Source organism: Bombus vosnesenskii, unplaced genomic scaffold (assembly GCF_011952255.1).
Source record: "Bombus vosnesenskii isolate JDL3184/JDL3185 unplaced genomic scaffold, Bvos_JDL3184-5_v1.1 scf7180000013267, whole genome shotgun sequence".
NCBI classification, from domain to species: Eukaryota; Metazoa; Arthropoda; class Insecta; order Hymenoptera; family Apidae; genus Bombus; species Bombus vosnesenskii.
The window spans coordinates 703,595-722,206 of record NW_022882927.1 but is presented as its reverse complement, the minus strand read 5'-3'; the positions used below and the strand labels follow the sequence as shown (position 1 = coordinate 722,206).

Here is an 18,612-nt window from a genome sequence, read left to right as displayed (position 1 = left end):
ACGCCCGTTTATAACCCCCAGCGGCGTTTGAGGGTGGTGCGGCAACCAACGCTAGAAATGTGCAAGTCAAACAGCTTGACTCAGCGGTTTATCTGCCGGCATACACTCGCGAACGCTATACTAGAGCGCGAATGCCTCCCGCACGTTTATGACTGCACGTTTCGCCAATGGATCACGCTTATTTCACTTTACCGTGGTTGGACTTATCCCTTGTAATTCGTCAATAGCGATACCGACTCGTGTGGCTGGCGAAAGATAAACTTTCAGGGTAATAGGCTGAATCGTGAAGATAACCGCGATTCGTGCGATACTAAACAACGCGTGATGTCTTGTCACGTAGCCTGATAACGCTCGTCAGTGGATCACGAAATACATAAACCGGTCTAGCGATAAGTTCTCATGAAGATCGTTACTTACGAAAAGCCTCGGATCCATTGATATTTACAAATAACGAGTAATTCTTTGGAAATCACGTACGGATTCTTACTGTTAAAAGGACATGTCTATTTTCGAATGTTCGAAATATTTTCAGTAAAGCTCAAGTTTCAAAATTCAACGATTGAAAAAATTATCAAATCAAGTAAGGAAATATTAGTCATGTACTGTTTCCGTGTGAACGGTTTTTCATTTAGGGGGAATAAGAAGCAAACGAGGTACTAAGGCATAACGACCACCATGATAAGAGAATAGAGCGAGTGCGATCCCTTTTGGTTGGCGGAATCAGCCGGGACAAAACTATAGGTTCTAGGTTGTGCGCATTCAGCGTTACAAAATGGGCCTCTTTTAGGGCCACTTTATCGCGCATGTTGCCTACCCTTCTCTTCTTAAATAGAACAGAGCACTTTAAAGGCACCCACTTTGAAAACTCCTATGCGAAGCAGCTCCTTGCGAACGCGCTACACACACCGCAGCGGTCTAATCTGACTTGGGGCGTAAGATCGTAAATCCTCCCACGCCAATCGCGATTGGGGAGAAGCTCGGCGGAACACAGGTGCGAGTATTGCCTCAATGAATCTTTCGTGATAGGATTTTCGTGCAAAACGAAGTAATCTCAGTCTAAGAATAAAATCTTCCGCCGCTGGCGAATGCTTTTTTTCTAATCTCGCCTCGCCGCTCAATTCCTTCGCCACAGCCACAGCGAGGAAAGAGGAGATTCTGTTCTAGCGTAATTAATACAGCATAATATACAGGGTGATTCATAAATATACGTCAATACTTCAATGCGTCAGCCCTTTTTTTCAGTAAAAACTCGCATGTGCGAACATTCCGATATAAAGGCAGCAGTAACAACGAAGAACATATATATGTACCTAACACGTAAAATTTTCTTGGCTAAAGATCATACCGCCATATCAGACACGAACTCATCACAACTGTATCTATCAAGGGACGAACAGAGGGTAGTAAGAACGTATAAGTTTAGCGGATTTAATAACTCGGAGTTTAATTAACTACTGAAAGTCTAGTGATCGATTTCCCCCGAGTTCTTTCTTCCAACGTTTCCTCGGCTCGCGCCTTTTCGCATTTCTCTTCCCGAGAGCTACCTCGCTTCCCTGACGTCGACTGGGGATTCATAATCCTCGGAGACTTAAAATCTCCCTCCTTCGTTTCCCGGGCTGCCACTTCGGAACAGCGAAATTCCTTCGGTACCGAGTCATTGGGGAGGAGGTAAGAAGGACCACTGGCTAGCCGTTCCTTCTAACCGTCAAAATTGTTGAAAACGTCGAATATCTACTGGATCGTTCGATGTCGAAAGGAGGGACTCTGTTCGTTCGCTTGCCTGCGTCCATGCCACGATATGAAATGGAGGATAGAGAGGGACGACGCGATGGTGTGCAAAATTCTTATGGAAACTTCATAGGCGAAACTTTTTGGTAGTTGCCGCAGCCTCGCATGAGCTGGTTGCTCGCGCGGAATCTCTGCCTCGAGAAATGCTATCTTAAAGAGACAGAGAAAGAAAGAAAGAAAGAAAGAAAGAAACGGAAGAAGCCAGAAGGATTTCCACGCGAGCAAAAAACGCGAAGCATAACCGAACGAATCGAAGTTTTCGGTAACTCGTAGGATGTAGCAAGGGTGAGTGGTGCGTCGATTTTCTCCCACAACTTTATGGACTCGTTACTTCCGCCGTGCAAAAACGACTCTTAACGAGATCGCTTGTTGAACGCACGTCTCTAATGCCTCTCTCTGCCTACAGCATCATATTTCACCTTCAGCGAATAACTCCACCGAGATTCCTCGAAACCCATTTAGAACTTGCACGGATATTTTCAATTTCGTTGAAAAACGAGTAGCTCGTCCCGCGACATCGAAGCCATTATTATTATTATTTATTTCAAGCAACGACTACAAAACGTCGCCGACATATTACGAGTTAAAAAAAGAACGACCACGTTGCGAAATTCCTGTCAAATCGTGAATGCATTATGAAACTTAAAAGGGACGCCCTTAAGATTCGTAAACCCTCGGGATTAAAAAGGATCGAAACCGCCGTCTATCGCAATTTTATTTTACCAAGATCCCGGTATTCTAAAAGTCTGTTAGGTCTACAAAAACTGTTTCGACGGTGAAATATGAGGCTATAAATTTCTTTATCGTTCTTATCAACGAACCACTGTTATGAAACTATTTATCGCAATTTGCGAGCATAATTCCGTAGGAAGAAAGAGTTTGAAAGAAGTTTCAGAGATTCTAAGCCGGTACGAGAAGGAGTTTCCTAAGGGAGACATTTTAATTACCGACGGTCCATTTGTTCGTAGTATATATTCAACGATACACCTGGTCCTAGCACTTGCGCCTTTGGTGCTGGAGTACGACCTTACGCCATTTGTCTTTCGAGTTTATATATAAAGCCGATCGCACCCAACCTACCCTTCTACGACTCGACTGCTTCCGTTTACGAACTCAAAGGCCAGCTTGGTTCGCCCCAAATCGGAAACTACGGGCGACAGAGATTGACTGGACTTCAATAAAGCTTCTTCCGAAGTACCGGAGAAGATGGCTACAGAGAGTGATGAGGCTGGTACCGTTAAACTGGTACCGTTAAACTGGTTCGTGGCCTGATCCTTTATAATGGCGCACTCAATTCAGTCACCTCGATAAAACGTAACAACTTTGATCTCGATACAAAACTTTCTTCCTAATGTTGTGCAATTAGCTAGGTCCTTAACTTCCACCGAACGGAGCATTTTTATCCCTAAAATAGAAATATTTGCATACTTTCAACTACTGGTATTCAACAATGCCTGGCAGACTATGAGTTACGGTATTTGGTGCTTTTACGCTTTACTTTAAAATCATTTATCCTTGTTCGAAGAATTATACTAAATTTTCTGTTCGAAATTCCAAGACCGTATTTTAATAAGCACGAGTATCTTGTATTAAAAATTACGTAAGAACGATGCGACTCATTACATAGCGGTGACAAAGTCAGCTACCATTTAACAAAGAACGACATTTGTACAAATTAATAGACCCCAATGGGGAGGTTCATGAAAAGAGAGGCACTACTATATGTCTTCTCTCGTATTGTCGACGCTACGAGGGATTCAGGACGACTGCCCACAATAATCAAGACTAACAGCTTCGGCTGATCCTTCAACCTTCTTCGTCAGCATCCTCGCGTAGCCGGCGTACCTCTCTTATCACGCTATATCTCAATTTATACCACAATAATGTCACTTTAGCACGACGTGTATGTGCACCATCTACCTCTTCGCTTGTTCCTCTGCATCTTTTCCTCGATATCGTTTCCACGTATCGCGCGGAAAGAAAAGTCCGGAAAGCTCGACGAATTCGTGCTCGTATCGCATGTCGAAATACTTGAATCGTATTATGCTAGCCGCAAAATGCTGTATTTTGTCGAACACAACACCCAAGGGAGTGATGCGATTCGTTCGAGCAACTACAACCACGGGGAATCTTGTTCAGAGGAAAATAAAGTACTTTCAACTATTAACTAGGGAAATATAAACAAGATGTATTTAACTATTTCACTCGTTCTACGAATCACTTTCAAATGCGATAAGGGCCATCGAAAATTTTACAACAGTGCGAAAATTTGAACGTAACTTTGTTATTTTCAGCGTATCAGTTATTCTGTATGGTGAAAGTGGAGATCAGAGAAGTCTCGATTTAAAGTACCCTACTTCGTGCACGACGTTATAAACGGAAGACTTTATGCACCAAGTCCTCGAGTAAGTACTATTAAATTAAACGGTAGTTAGGAACTTCTTACATAAAACCCTGTAACTGCTCACCTCAATTAATAGACACGCGTTTGGAATCGTCTTGTTAAACCCTTTTGTGCTGGTATCTTTGGTTCTTAATATCACAGAATCGACGCGCTCTTTACGAGTTATTCGCTTTTATTGGATGCAAATTTCAAAACATAAGATAAAGTAATCTGAAACGGAGTTTCAGGGAAATACAAATAGATTTGTAAACGTAGTTTCACGTTTCTAGCGATATTCTACTGTACTCTTGTAAATGAAATATCACTGCGATGAACAGGAAAGACCAACAACTAGTATAGCAGATCGTAGAACACGGTTTGTTCCCAATCTCTCGCAAGTAGTTATTTAAAAAAAAAAAAAAATTGATTCGCGTTAAACTCGAAGGACATTTTGATCGAAGCAGTCGATGATAGTCAGTCTCGTTGATTAAAAAAGCTGCGTATTTTCGCGCCTATTCACGAATCACCGTTTCGCTAATGGGATTGGAAACAGTGAGTGACGCCGAGCTGGGTGTGAGATCGGTTCAGTCGTTCGCCTGCTCTCACGGTTCCGCCTCGACCGCTCGCTGGCGTACATTTTCAATTTTGTGCCCGGGTTTTAATACCTCGGACGGGCTTTTCAAAACCGGCCTTTTGTTGCTGCAAGTGACGAGAACTTATTTTAGTAAAAAAAAAAAAAAAAAAAAAGAGTGGCAGCTTCGGAAATAACTGAAAGACCATCAAACAAGATTTCAATGGCAGGAAACCAGTCTCGAGCCCCGGGGAATATCGACAATATTATATATAGATGAAAAATCATCGTAGAGAAAGGAAAGTTGCTCGGGTATTTTCTCCGTGAATAAATTACATCGTTCGATAGTCTGTGCAAGGAAAACGTTCTTGTCTTTTAGATGGAACGTACACCTTTTTCGCGGAATTCCCAGCTTTAGCTTAGCGATAAACGTCGGAACCATGTCAAGAACGATTCTGCAAAGTTTGTCCGATATGGACTTAGGAATGTCCGGTGTTTCGCAAGCTTTACGATCGTCCATGCGTGAACCCCAAGTTAACTACGACGTTTATATTCTTGACACGCAATAGTTGTAGACTTGTGCGTGAGCGTATACGTGTGTTTGTGGATAGCCCTTTACCAGTGGGTATTAAGGTGTTCGGATTAGGCCGCCCTACGGAGAGAAACTTGCTCCGCGAGATTAACCTATTCCGGAGCTTTATAGAAACTCTACACAACCTGGATTACCGCAGCCACTGAAATCTCACTTGCCAGTACATCGCAGCCCGCCACGGATACGTAGAATCCCAAACAGATGTTTCCGTTTACGCCCTTCTTCGGCGACGCTATCAGATTCCAGTCTACTTTATTGAACACCGTGTTCGAAAGATCAAGCCTCGAAAGTTGTCGTCACGTTCGTCAAGCGAATAATTTAATTGTCGCTTCGAAACTCTGGATGATCGATTAGGATTTCGGTAAAGTGGAAGATACGGCAGAAAGGTGTTTTCCTTCGGTACAGAGAATAAAAGATACGGGTTGACACATGTCGATATCGTCAACATGGTCATCCATCAATGCAAAAGTTTCAGAATGGTTTTGATCAAAAGAAACAAATTACTCGCGTTTTCGATAAATTCACACTTGTCGCGAAGTGCGTTCCATGTATATGAAAGCATTCATTGGATTTCAGAAATTCCGTCGAATTTCTAAAGTTCAATACCGAATAGATCAACGCGAAACGCTCGCGTAATGATATTGTTTTTCGCGTATTATTCGTAAGACCAAAGCGGAAAACCGAGCGTTTGTTACTTGCGGTTGAACGTAACATTTGTGAAACATGTAATTTTGACCGAACGCGCGACCAGCTATGCTGTATATTAATGTACAATGAAAAGAGGTCACGTGCGCAGCGTATATTCCTCTATCGTACGTTCCGTACGTTCTAAATAGGGTCGATGGTACGCTATTTGCAAACTCGCATCCTAAAACAAATAGATATGTTATACAACGACAGTGGATCGTACTCCGTATTGTTTGACACGATGTCACCACAAAGAACAAAAATGTTTCTTTGTTTGGAAACGAACGTTAACAAACCTTGCGTTGAACCTCGAACCGAATATAATAAGAACATCGAAAAGAAATTATTATTTTGATACTAATGTAAGAACAGATTTTCAAGTTACAGATACCAAAATTGCGTAAAATAATTTTAAAACGTACTGGCGAAAACGACAAAAATATATATTTCCTATACAATTGATATCGAACGTACTTTTGCTTTAAAACCGAACTCGATATTTAATTTTTCATTTTTCGCGAATCAAACACCGTCAATTAACACCACATTTACGAATTTTAACGTCAGCTATATTACATTTACGTGTTTTTTGTTACCACGCATTGCGTCGACCTACACACGAACCGTCAGCTACTGCGAAACACTTTTAACGCAAACATGATTTATCGAGTTGATTCCATTCTCGAATGCGAAACGTTAATATCGAAACATTAGATGATTTTAATCACTATACCGATTCGACGTTTTCGAACGTTATAAAAGTATTTTGAAAGGACTTTGGGAAATATCGCACGATCAACTTGCCTAGAAGACATTGTCTACGCTTTTCCAAAGCATTTCACCTGATCGTCGAGATCCAAGAGCTCAACCTCGCAACAACTTCGATCCGATGTAAGTTTCTAGTAGAGACGGACCAATTTCAAGAACTTCTGAGACACGGCGCAGGATAAATAAAGAGAAGAATACGACTGGTTGTCAAAAGGAAGAGACAGTTCAAGAATATAAAAATGGAATATCTAGCCATTTGCCCGCCGACTTATTTCGATATTCGACGACAAGTGGTAGCCGAAAGAGTCTGGAGGCGTTCGAAGAAGGAAGAAACTCGCATCGTTGGGCGCTTCTCAATGACTAACCATATCGTTAATGAAAGTTATTCTGAAACTGAATAGAATAAAAACTATTACTACTCTGTACTATTTAAAGGAACGAATTGTAAATCTCCACGTCGCCGTATCGTGTGAATAACGTGACTCTAACGCGTTATCTGGATTACAAATTGATACCAGGGAAGTGAATTAATTTCTGGATAAAATAAAAACAGAAGAAAGACAAGAAGAGACGGAAAGAGTACTGAAAACTTTACTATTAATCATATACTAATTATACGGTATCCGCGAACAAGATCTGATGAGATCACGATGTTCTTATCGTAGGTATAATTGTAGCCCAGTGCTATTTTCTTTGAAGCGGCATTTAAAAACTGTACGAGCAATTAAATAGAGAAACTATACACGCACCTTCGATATAAAATTGTTGAGAACGAACAGTCGAGTGGTATTAATGTCTGACAGCAGCTGTCGAACGGTAAAATCGAAACTCTGATTACGGACCGTAGTAACGTGAATTTCTGTCCGTTTATCGAACCATGTATAACTGTGCCGCCGCGATATCGTTTCGAAATCGGTGAAAAATGTCACGAATTTTTTGAAACGATTGCATCGTAAAAATTTACGTGGGCGCTATAAGCATCTTACAAAAAAGGAAATACACGATACGTCTTTCGTTACATTTCAATTTTTGTAAGCAATAGGTATAGACATGCAACAAAGTATCCCATTTATTTGTAAATTTAACATGGGATGTCGTTTGTACTTATACGTTGAAGAAATTACGAACGATTACTCTGTCGAGACCGAGAACATCTTCGTCAAATTCTTTCTCTGCTATAGTTTCCGAAAACTAACATTTTTATTGTAAAAACGACTAGTTTAAAGACAACCGCGGGTACACACGAACTCAGGATAGAAGGTCGGTTTAGGAACGATAATTGGCACGAAGGCGAACGTTCCGTCCCTTTTCGTCGCGCCTCCGACAGAATTTCGTAGACCAGGGACGAAATTTGATTTGCAAATTCAGTTAAATCCCCTTCGCCTCCTCGATTCCTAGTCATCCCTTCTTTCCCGGCGGCAACCGCACAGGATATACGCACGCTCCGTGATGCTGTCCTGCAGGACGCCCTCCGGGCCCCGTGGGAGAGAAGGCCGAGAAAAGACGCGTCGCATGAATTTTAATTTCACTTCGCCTCGTCGCCGAGCGCGATGCACTTGGGACAACGTAACGAGCAGCTAAAGTTTTTTGAGGAAAAATTAAAAGTTTCGCCCACGTTCATCGCCCCTCACACCCTTCCGTCCTACGTTTCTTTACCCGCCATTCCCTTCGGCTGACGAGCTACACTCATAGGCCAGAAACGTACTTCGTCGACCAACACCGCACCGTAATGTCTCGTAAAGTAATTAAGTTGGTAAGTTAACGGGACCAACCAACTTCTTTAAGAATCTTGATTTGTTTTTCATGGATTCGAGTATTCCTTTTTCGAGCATTCGAACATCTTTGATAGGTCACCGCTAACACCACGGAACATAGATTGAATTATCGCTATATAACTTTAATGTTGTCGTAAACTTTCAATAATTTTAATAGGTTAGTAGAATAACACAAACTGGATTTTTTCTGGTACCGTGTACCATTTTAGGAAGATGGGTAAGAATGAGCCTCTTTATAATACATAAATAAATGGATATGAAGATGGTTCGGCAAATGAACAAATAAAAAAAAACAATAAGAAAACAGGGAAGAAGATATATGAGACGAGGAATAAAAAAGAGAAGAGAACACACGATGTAAAAGAGTTTTGATGTCGAGCCGGCGCAATCTGCTGGTATCTAACAGGGGCGGAAGTATGGACGTGCGCGCGCAAGAAAGGAGACGAACAGATTTGCAAGCCAGATTGAAATTTTGAAATTTAAATCTTGCCGAGACTTAAGTTTAAAAAGTTCACTGCTTCGCGAAGGGACAAATGCATGTATTCCAATACGAACAAGGTCTTGCTAATTGTCGAACAATTTTATCGGCAACAGAGAAATTCCACTATCAAACGATCTTTTGTATTCTCTAGAATATTGTTTAATGGCTATCGTTACGATATTAACTTTCCCATAGCGCGCTGGCAACCCGTACTATACTACACGATCGTATTCATAAAGAAATTATAGAGCGTGCAGCGTGCAACTGGTACTACCACTCCGATAACACCGTAAATAAGAATGTTGACGAAAATTAGTCCAGATAAATGTTATATGGTTTGAAATAGAGGAAAGGATAATGCAATCCCTTTCGAATCGCGTAACATTTGCTTGCAACACTTTAGCTAACATCGTTCGCGAAATTATCAAAATGGTTTCATTCTACATATTATCAAAACAAATCTGCGAAAATATATACGTATACTCTGATTCATTTTTCGAATGCCCTTGGTCAAAATTAAACGCACAATGTTTTAGATTAGAAATGGATTAACGTTCGATGGAAACAAAAGATTAAACTAACGGAGAATAACAATTTCGTGACGATTATGTAAAAAACCGATCCCGTCGTTCTATCAGTTCGCAAATGTCATATTTATTCGCGATAAATGAGACCACTTTTGTCGACGATCTTCCGTCAACCTCGTTCTCAATATTAACAAACCGTACCGTTTTCTCTTTATTCGCCCTTCTCGAACTCTTACGTCTTTCACAGTGTATTCGTTTGCCGGCGAAGTAACTCGTTACTTCACTTTGTTCTTTGAATTGGATAGTTTTCCATTAGCAATCATAACAACGTCCTTTGGCCCATGCCTCGAAACTGATGGAGACGACGAAGAGGGTGCCAACCAAGCAGTTAGGGTGAGTTTGTTTATTCAAGCTTCCGCGTTACCCTCTTCACGCTACTGACGGAGGTTAGCCTTGTTTTCCACCCACGTAGTTCGTGTTAATTTCCATTTTTATTACAAAGTGAATTGCACCCCCTCTCTCTAGTTCTGCACTCGACCCTCTTGTCTCTACGTTCGCTATGACCTCTCATTACCGATGCAATCATAATAACTAATATGTATTTCGTATCACGTAACTTACGTACATCAATCGTGACTGGTTCCAAAATAGTTAACTTACCTGAAACAGAAAAGAATACGACATCATTAGCTCGCTGTGGAAAAGAATGTGACAGTCGTACTAAGAATCGAGAGTACAGATCATAACATCGCATCATCATTAACATCGCAAGAAGTAAAACTGTACTCCAAACTATTTTACGCATTAACTCTCATTACATAACACTAATGTTCAGTTGGAAGAGCTAACAATAGAATGATACGTATTTTAGAACACCGAGATACACTCTATTAACCACAAGAATGGAAATATTTAAATAAAAGGAATTATTATCTAATTTATAAGGTCACGGTGAAGCATCGAATGTCTTTCTCGCGATTATCTTTAGCAAAATTTTAAAGCTGTATGGAAAGTTTTTACATTAAAAGACGAGTTTACTTCGAGTTAATGACATTAAAATTTAAATCTCGAAATTTTAATAACCAGTGTTCTGATCAAACGAAAACCGTGACATAGCACTCGAGAATTTGAGACAAGCGATAATTGTTTGTTACACATTTCTTTCCCTACCGCTTGTACGAGCAAGCAGGTGTGGAGAAGATATGCCACGAACGTATCCCGATCGTTGAAACACTTATACGACTTGACGACCAATAAAATTTTCAAGATTTCCATCCCCTTCGGTCGACGAATGGAAGAAGGCAGGTCGTATAAAAAGGAACTAAGAAATATCAATAGGCACTATCGAGCTTCATACTACTCAGGAACTGCTGTGGCCATTCGGGACAATCGAGCATGAGGAACGATATTAGCAATAAAGGCGTAAATAAGTTCCAAGTACCTTCCCTTGTGACGTTTATGTTGGCTAGGGTATTGATTTAAATTCGCCTATAAAAAATAGCCACGTAATCATATAATTCAGAAAGCTCTTTAATAATGAACATTGAATTTAAAGGTGGCAATAAATAATAAAATTCTAGACTGAAAGTGCAAGTTATCGACATCAAACTTTATACACGCGGAAGGAGAATGTTAACATATAGAATATACCTTATTTTATTTATTATAACTTATCTAATAAATTTTAATCTGTGAAAACTTTGTATGTATAAATCTAGGGAATGTTACTTTCAACGTACATTCAAACATTTTCTAAATAATATCAGTGTATAGAAGATAGAAAAGATTATGTGGGAATCATTAAAAATTGAGATGAAGCTCGCTTGATTTAGTTAGACGTACAAATGCGGTATTCGTATTGGACATATTGAGTAGCAACCAGTTTGAGTATCGAGACTTCCCTAGTACTCAACGGTTATAGAGGGAGAACCATAACGGAGTATAATTCAGTACGGTTCTGGTATGTATAGTGTCTACTCCATTCTCCGACAATGCAACGTACAAGCCCCCTGTATCCTACTGCAACGCCCTGCCGTAATGCATTATACCTGAGTAGGACAGCATTTATATACCCTACTATATGCGCGAAGGTACATAACGTACCTGACCTCGGTCTGTTCGTGTAGCTAAGTTGTATGCGCGACAGGATCTCGAATCGTATTAAGGGACGCCATCACCGATGCTACATACTTTAAAGAAAAAACAATTGCACGAATTTCAATCAATTTACGGGACGCAAGAAGTATATTAGTACGCTTATATATGCACAGTCGACTATATAACAGACAGACTTCGAAGTATCTTAAATCATGGTAAAAGATTTGAAAGTTCTATTCTACGATGGAACAAAAGTAATTTAGCTATAGGAACAAGTCGATTTGATCCTAAACGAAATACAGTTTGCGTACCGCGCCATGATTTACAAGCGATTAACTAGCAAACAAAGTGTCACTATTCTGGATGTTCCTGGTGTAATTTGTGCAACGACATTGTCTGCCTAGATGATATCTCAGATTACGTCCAAGAGAAGGGAATAGGGATGGTGGGAGTTTCTGGTGGCAACCGCTCCTGCACGTTCCCGTATTCTACGTTCCGTTCTTCCGCCCCTAGGAAATAGGGGAGTGAGATTCATTTATCTTGCTAGGGATCGCGTTGCACCGCGACAAATGCAACATCACCGAGAGAACGCACCGCTGAATAAACTTTCGAAGGAATGCTGGTCTGCCAAATAAACGCCCGCGGCTTGTTCCGGTAAAAACATTTTTCTGCTATCGATGAAAACCCGTCGACGACAGTAAACCACAAAAATGAGAAAATCGGAAATGTCACGAGAGGGAAAAATGTAGAAACGTCAGTCACCGTATTTCAAAGAATAAATATAAATTGCGTTATTAACAAAACGAAAGGAACGAAAAGGGAGGACGAAAAGTCAAAAGTCCTTCTTACGTCGCCATTCCGAAATGACAGGCACCACGAAACAGAAGCTGTATCCGTGTATGCGCAAGGTTTTGCGAGAATTCTAAAGCAGCTTCGTACTGCGTGAAAGCTAACGAAAACCTTTCTGAACATGCTTACGATGCACCCCTACATACATAAATACATATTCATCGCGCTATTCTGTCCTTTTCGACGTAAATCTTTGCTTTCATCCGCGTCAATCGGGGCTACGAGATGGAAATTGCGAAACGCCGGTGCACGCGGTGTGCCAGTCGATAGGTATTTCCACATCGAGGAAAAATACGTTACAAATCCAACTTTAACCTCTTTGAGATTCCGGTCACGTAGCCTCGTCCAAAGATATATATCGTATATCGCCTGCCGCGTCGGTCCTTCTTCACATACCCCACTTTCGAACCTCATTCCAGCCACTTCAGCCCACCTTTCCAGCTAATGTCACACGCGTACTGAAAAGTTATACCCACGGCACAAGCACAGCCCGAATAGCTTTCGCAAATTCGTCGAGTTCGATATCATTCTAATGCATACACGTTTAAACGTGGTTCGACAAACAGTAGAGGTATTTCAATATTTATCGAATGAAGAATTAGATGAAATTGACAGTTCTTGCGCTTTATAGTGCAGTGCATGTCTAGCCAGTAACGATCTATTCTACTTATCGTTGAAAGTAACATCCAAAGCAGAACGAATCAAATTTCGATTTACGAATTACTCCACGGTGATTATAAAGTAAATATGTATAACCATTTTTGTAATTCAATTTTCGTACAAATGATTTTAGTAAAATTGCCCATTGAATCCTTAGTGAATTACGAATACGAGTTGAATTTAATCGTTCTCTTGACAAAATTTACCAGTATTATATAACATTCCTCATATATTATACGTGGTAAAATGAATAATAATATTTACGTGAAAGAAGAAGATGGTGAACGCATTTGAAAATGGAACAGGTGTGCACCGTTGTTTGAGAATAGTCCGGTCTCAAGGAGCAACAAATATCCTATGCACATATTTAGCGACTGTATATTATTTCAAAACAACGAGCTCTTGGGTCGTACAGCGGATTGTTGTTTCACTCGTACTTACAAATACCGCATCTACTAAATTCTGTTTTCACTGTATCAATTTTTAGCGCTTCGTGTACGTACGATGAAATTTTTCCTCGCGAAATTATCATATTTTGATGTTATGAATGCGCATAATCAGATTTAATTTAATCAGTTAGACAATCGATTAAAACAAGTTGCTTTAATTTGCATCGAACCTTCTGTTTCCTTTTACGAGAATATGGAAATCTTGACGAATGCTGTACTGTAGTTATATCTCTATTTTATAATGGTTTAACACTTTCTGTTATTACCGAACTTCACTATATGCTATATGCGTAGTTACATTTACTCGTTATTATATATTCTTTTCAATGATCACTTCCCACTGACTTATCACTTCACTTTTGTATCGTAAAAAGAGGATAATTATGTAGATAAAAATTATTGCTAATTATAGCCGTATAGGCACGATTCCCAATGTTACATAAATTGAAACGTGTTTTACAATAAAATTAAACTACAGAATTAAGTTAGAAAAAATGCTTAGTATTTTAGCAGATTGCGTAATGAAACAGAGACTAGCCGCGTTACCAGAAGCGAGCGATTCAAATTGACGACAATGGGATACAGAAACGAAAAATGCCACATATATTTTTTTCTTAATTAATTTTTAAATGCTCGACTCGATCCATCATTCGTATTACACGAGAAGGGCATTTAGATACTTGAAAGGAGCAACAGACGAATATCTCATAAAACCAATAGCCGTTCGAAGAAGCATAGCACTCTGAAATATTGGTCGTTCTAAGTAAATTCATAAAAACTCCGGCATGATAATTGGTTACATCCGAAACCCATTCCACACAATTGCACACCACATAGACAATTTCGCAGGAATATCAGAGTATCCTTAAGCTCCCGATTACCGGCTTTGGAGTTTTGTTCTCAGAGGAGGCAACAGGTTACCAGCACGCGCCGCTCGCCGACGACTCGTCGAGTCGACCACGGGGACGATCGCGTGTGCGTGTCTGCGCTCTCGTTTCTCTCGCGTGTTCCTCTCTCACTCATTCTCTCTCTCTCTCTCTCTTTCTCTCTCTCCACTCTCTCTCCCTTTTCCTCTCCCTCTTTCTCCTATTTTCGCTGCATTTCTCTCCCTCTCTTTCTCGCTTTCTCTCGTTCACCTATTCGCCTCGCTTCTCTCTCGCTCTCGCCCGCGAGTCTCTTTCCACCTTTCCTATTCTCCTAAATATATTCACGATCCAACGAAAATATATACGTGGGTATTAATGATAGATGTGTGTACAAATCTAACCTATGATCCATATGCGTGGCTGACCAACGAATGTCCTACGTCGCTGCACGGCACATGTGCCACAAGGACGTCGCAAGCAACCACGAGGACGATCACCGCACAAGTCTGACAACCTGCGTCCTCGCTCTCTCAATCTCTCTCTGCTGCGCGTCACTGGTGTGTGTGTCTGTGTGCCTGTGTCAAATGCGGTGCGTACACGCACGTGTCACCCTCTCTCCACGATCTTTCTGCTTCTACTTTCTTCTCCTCTTGAACAACATACGATTGAACATAGGTGACTCTTTTCTCACCCTCGATATTACTTTATTTCGTTCTGTTTCGTTTATGTTTTCGTTTTCTTTTCTTTTTTTTTTTTTTTTTGGTATCAACGTTTTCGCTCTTCGGGTCGTTTAATTAGTTTATTTTCACTCTCGTACGAGAGACACGGTCACAAGAAACAACAAGCGGAAACTCGTCGAATGCAAAAACCGTGCACGGAAACACGACAGATACGTACGAGAGATTCTGACTGTGAATGCGCAACACGGATAGGGGACGGCAGAGGGGCTCTATTTCACAGGCTTTTTAACACGATTTCGAAAAGACACGCAGCGCGCGGCGTGGCGTGGCGTAGCGACGAGTCGGATGGCTGACTGGCGGAGAGCCGACGACTCTCGTTCGGTCTCGGTTCTCGGTCGTGGCCGTGGGGATCGCTGCTGGCTGGTAACACGCGCGGGAGGGTGCCCGCCGGAAGGCTAAAGGGGGCAAGGAGGTGGAAGCCGAGGGAGTTGGTCGTTCGAAATCGGTGGTAGGGTAGCGGCAACGGTGGTGGCGAACGTCGGTTCTGCACGACCATCGGAGGGAGAATGGTGAGAGCCAAAAGACCGAGCGAGAGGGAGGCTAAGAAAGAGACGACGACATTTCTGGAGGGAGAAGAAGACAGGCCGGTAAAAGTAGAAAGTTGAACCGAGACGCGTGGAACGAGAGGGAACAGGAAAGGGCAGGAAAGAAGAGGTGAGCAACGAGACCACGAAGAAAAGAGATGGGCGATCGTTGCGCGTGGTCGTAACAGAGGGCGCTCTCTTTCTGTTTTAACGCTCGTTGTTGGAAGCAAGGCGCACGAGAAGAGAGCGAGCGAGAAAGAGAGAGAGAGAGAGAGAGAGAGAGAGAAAGAGAGTGGGCGAGCGAGGGTGGAAGGGCGGGAGGGAGAGCGAAAGAGAACGAGAAGGAGTTAAAACGATCGAGAGAAAGTGAGAAGGAGAGAAGTAACGGGGAATGAAAGAGGGGGAAGGCACACGGGGTTGCCTACCCTCCGTGTAGCGAAGTAGCAACAGGCGGCCGCGATTCTCTCTCTTCTAACGTAGGACCGATGAGCGTCGCGCGCCACGTTTCTCGTCGGTAGCAGCCGCCGTTGCCGTCGACGCTATGACGTCACGGCATCGTGACGTAGGCGTGGTCACGGATGCGCACTAACACCTCGCCTGTCACCGTTGTCATAGTGACTGCTTCGCCGATGCCCGCGTTTCGCCGCTGCTGCCGGTACCGTCCCCGGCACACCATCCCTCGCGACCTGCTGCGTCGCTGCGCACTCCTCTCTCAGACCATCCAGTAACCCCCTACACCGGTTCAACCCTCTCTACTAACACTCTCCTCTCCTCTCCTCGCCTCTCCCTCCTCAGGCTCTCTCTCTCTCTCTCTCTCTCTCTCTGTTTCTCTCTCCCTTTCTCTCTCGTGCTCAGCTCGATTCGTCCTGCTTTGCCACACACACTTTCTCTCTTTGTCTTCGTTGCTCGTCGAGCGGAATACGCCGCTACCTTTCGATGAACGTCGACGGTGCGACGCGCACAGCTTGAAATCCATGGTGGAAAGAAGAGAAAAAGCGTGGCCGGTGTAAGCGAAACGGAGAGGATCCGTTGTCTACAGGGAGAGAAGAACGCGCGCGTATACGTAGGTACATACGTGTATGTACTGGCATACGCGCGTTGTCACGGTAACCGTAGCTCAAAACAAGCCTGCGCATTTTTCAATTCGAATGCACTCGCTGGGAAGCAATGAGGTTATAATGAAGTCCCTGCATACCCGTCCGCTGCTATACCTCACGCGCGCATTGCCTTCGTGTTTCGTAACGCTGCCGCGCGTTGTCTATCAGTCCTATATCTACGAGTATGCCAATGTACGGGGAGGGATAGTATGCCGTACGAGGAAGCCACGCTTTTCCTTTGTCGATACTTTTCGGTCGACGTACAGAATTTCTATAAGTCGTCCAAGAATGCAACAAACGCGCGCCTCCTGCCTCGTATTAAATCGAGCGCATGCGGTCCCCTTTCGGCGATACGAAAGACTTCCGAGTCATGGAATTTCTGTTAATTTTCATCGCGTTTCTTCGTATTGTTCTAGATTATTAGTTGCAATCGTTAAAATATGTCGACAGAGTTCATACAGCGTACTATATTTCAATCTTTGAAAGTGATTAATAGATTAAATATAACGTTGTTGCAAAAGTGTAATCTACATGCGTAGATTAAACATAATTATATGATTTTTTTATCGAGATCTTGCGATGGATAAATTTTGTTTAAATTAATACGTCGTACATTTTTAGTTGGCTAGGCGTATAGCTGTGTTTTCGTTGCGAGAAGAATTCGTTAAAATACGAAAACGAGAAAGTTAATTGTAGTAGAAATAACCAGTCCCCGAAAGGTTTATACCTCGCGATTCCGAGTTCCATGGCAATACAACTAGTATTGCTGGCGATTATTATGCATTAGAAACGTACGTCATGGCTCACGCACCGTGAGCATCGACACGATCAAGTTCCGCCTAAAGCGTCTGTCCTGTGGCTCGATTCAAACTCAACCATTAGTCGCGAGGTAGCTGTTATATGTATCTGGGCCTAATGAGATTTCCATGTAGTGTGAATGAATTGCTCCGGATGCGTTCCTGCACAGATATCCCTATACATAAAGAGACACGTATACGTATATACGGCATGATCGTTTCTGCATGCTTACCGCGATGCCTTTGTGCTTCATTAGCGTGATTACTTTTAAATTACCTACGAAGAGTTAATAACAGTACGGCTACTTGGGAAGTTACAGCAGGTACTTTAAAATTACAACCATGTCAGTTTACGAAGTTGATAAACTCGGAAGATGACAAGTTTTCGAAGCGACTAAAGGTTACGATTTTTAGTTGGATCATCGACGTTAAGGATTGGCAACATCGGGCGAAGTTAAACGTTACGTCGCGATGAAGTTTGCATTGTAACGAAAAAAATTAATTTTGTCAACGGCAAAATACGTCGTTAGAAGCGTCAACGTTGTGTATAACTTTATGACAAGCTTTTACTGCGAAGATTACGTCTAGAAAAGAAAAGGGAAAATATAAAAAGAAAAAATCTTGAAACAGAATTTCCGGAAGCGTTTATAGTTTTTAGTTTAAAACGACTCTCGCGATTTATTAAATGGAAGAGATCGAGGAAGGTTCGATTTGTAGTAGAAAGTAATTGTTGCAAGTTGGGTTTCTTCGCGAATTCGCTTGGTCGGAGTTTCCATTCGCTCGGATACAAATGGATTCTTAATTATCCTTAATTCGCACCAAATCGAGCCTGCAAGCGTGACGAGCAGCGCGACGCGGCCTGGTGTCATTAACGAAATAATGGGAATTAATTTTGATTAGTGCTTCGTTTCGGCAAATCAATCGCGCTCTCGGGAAAGCGATTCAATTCCGCTATTATGGA

At 42.0% G+C, this 18,612-nt stretch overlaps 1 protein-coding gene across 7 annotated transcripts in view; it reads right to left on the bottom strand.

Annotated features, from left to right (window-relative positions):
• The window catches only part of LOC117230806 (CUGBP Elav-like family member 4), a 535,916-nt gene that overhangs the window by 205,813 nt on the left and 311,491 nt on the right, over positions 1-18,612 (bottom strand). For 2 of the 7 annotated variants that reach the window (XM_033488627.1, XM_033488621.1), the window contains exon 1: positions 14,895-15,238. The exons of 4 other annotated variants lie outside the window; for them this stretch is intronic. The gene's annotated coding sequence lies outside the window, so the exon portion shown is untranslated. Of the gene's footprint in view, positions 1-14,508; positions 14,530-14,894; positions 15,239-18,612 lie in introns of those variants that run through there. One more of the 7 variants, XM_033488629.1, reaches the window with a different exon arrangement.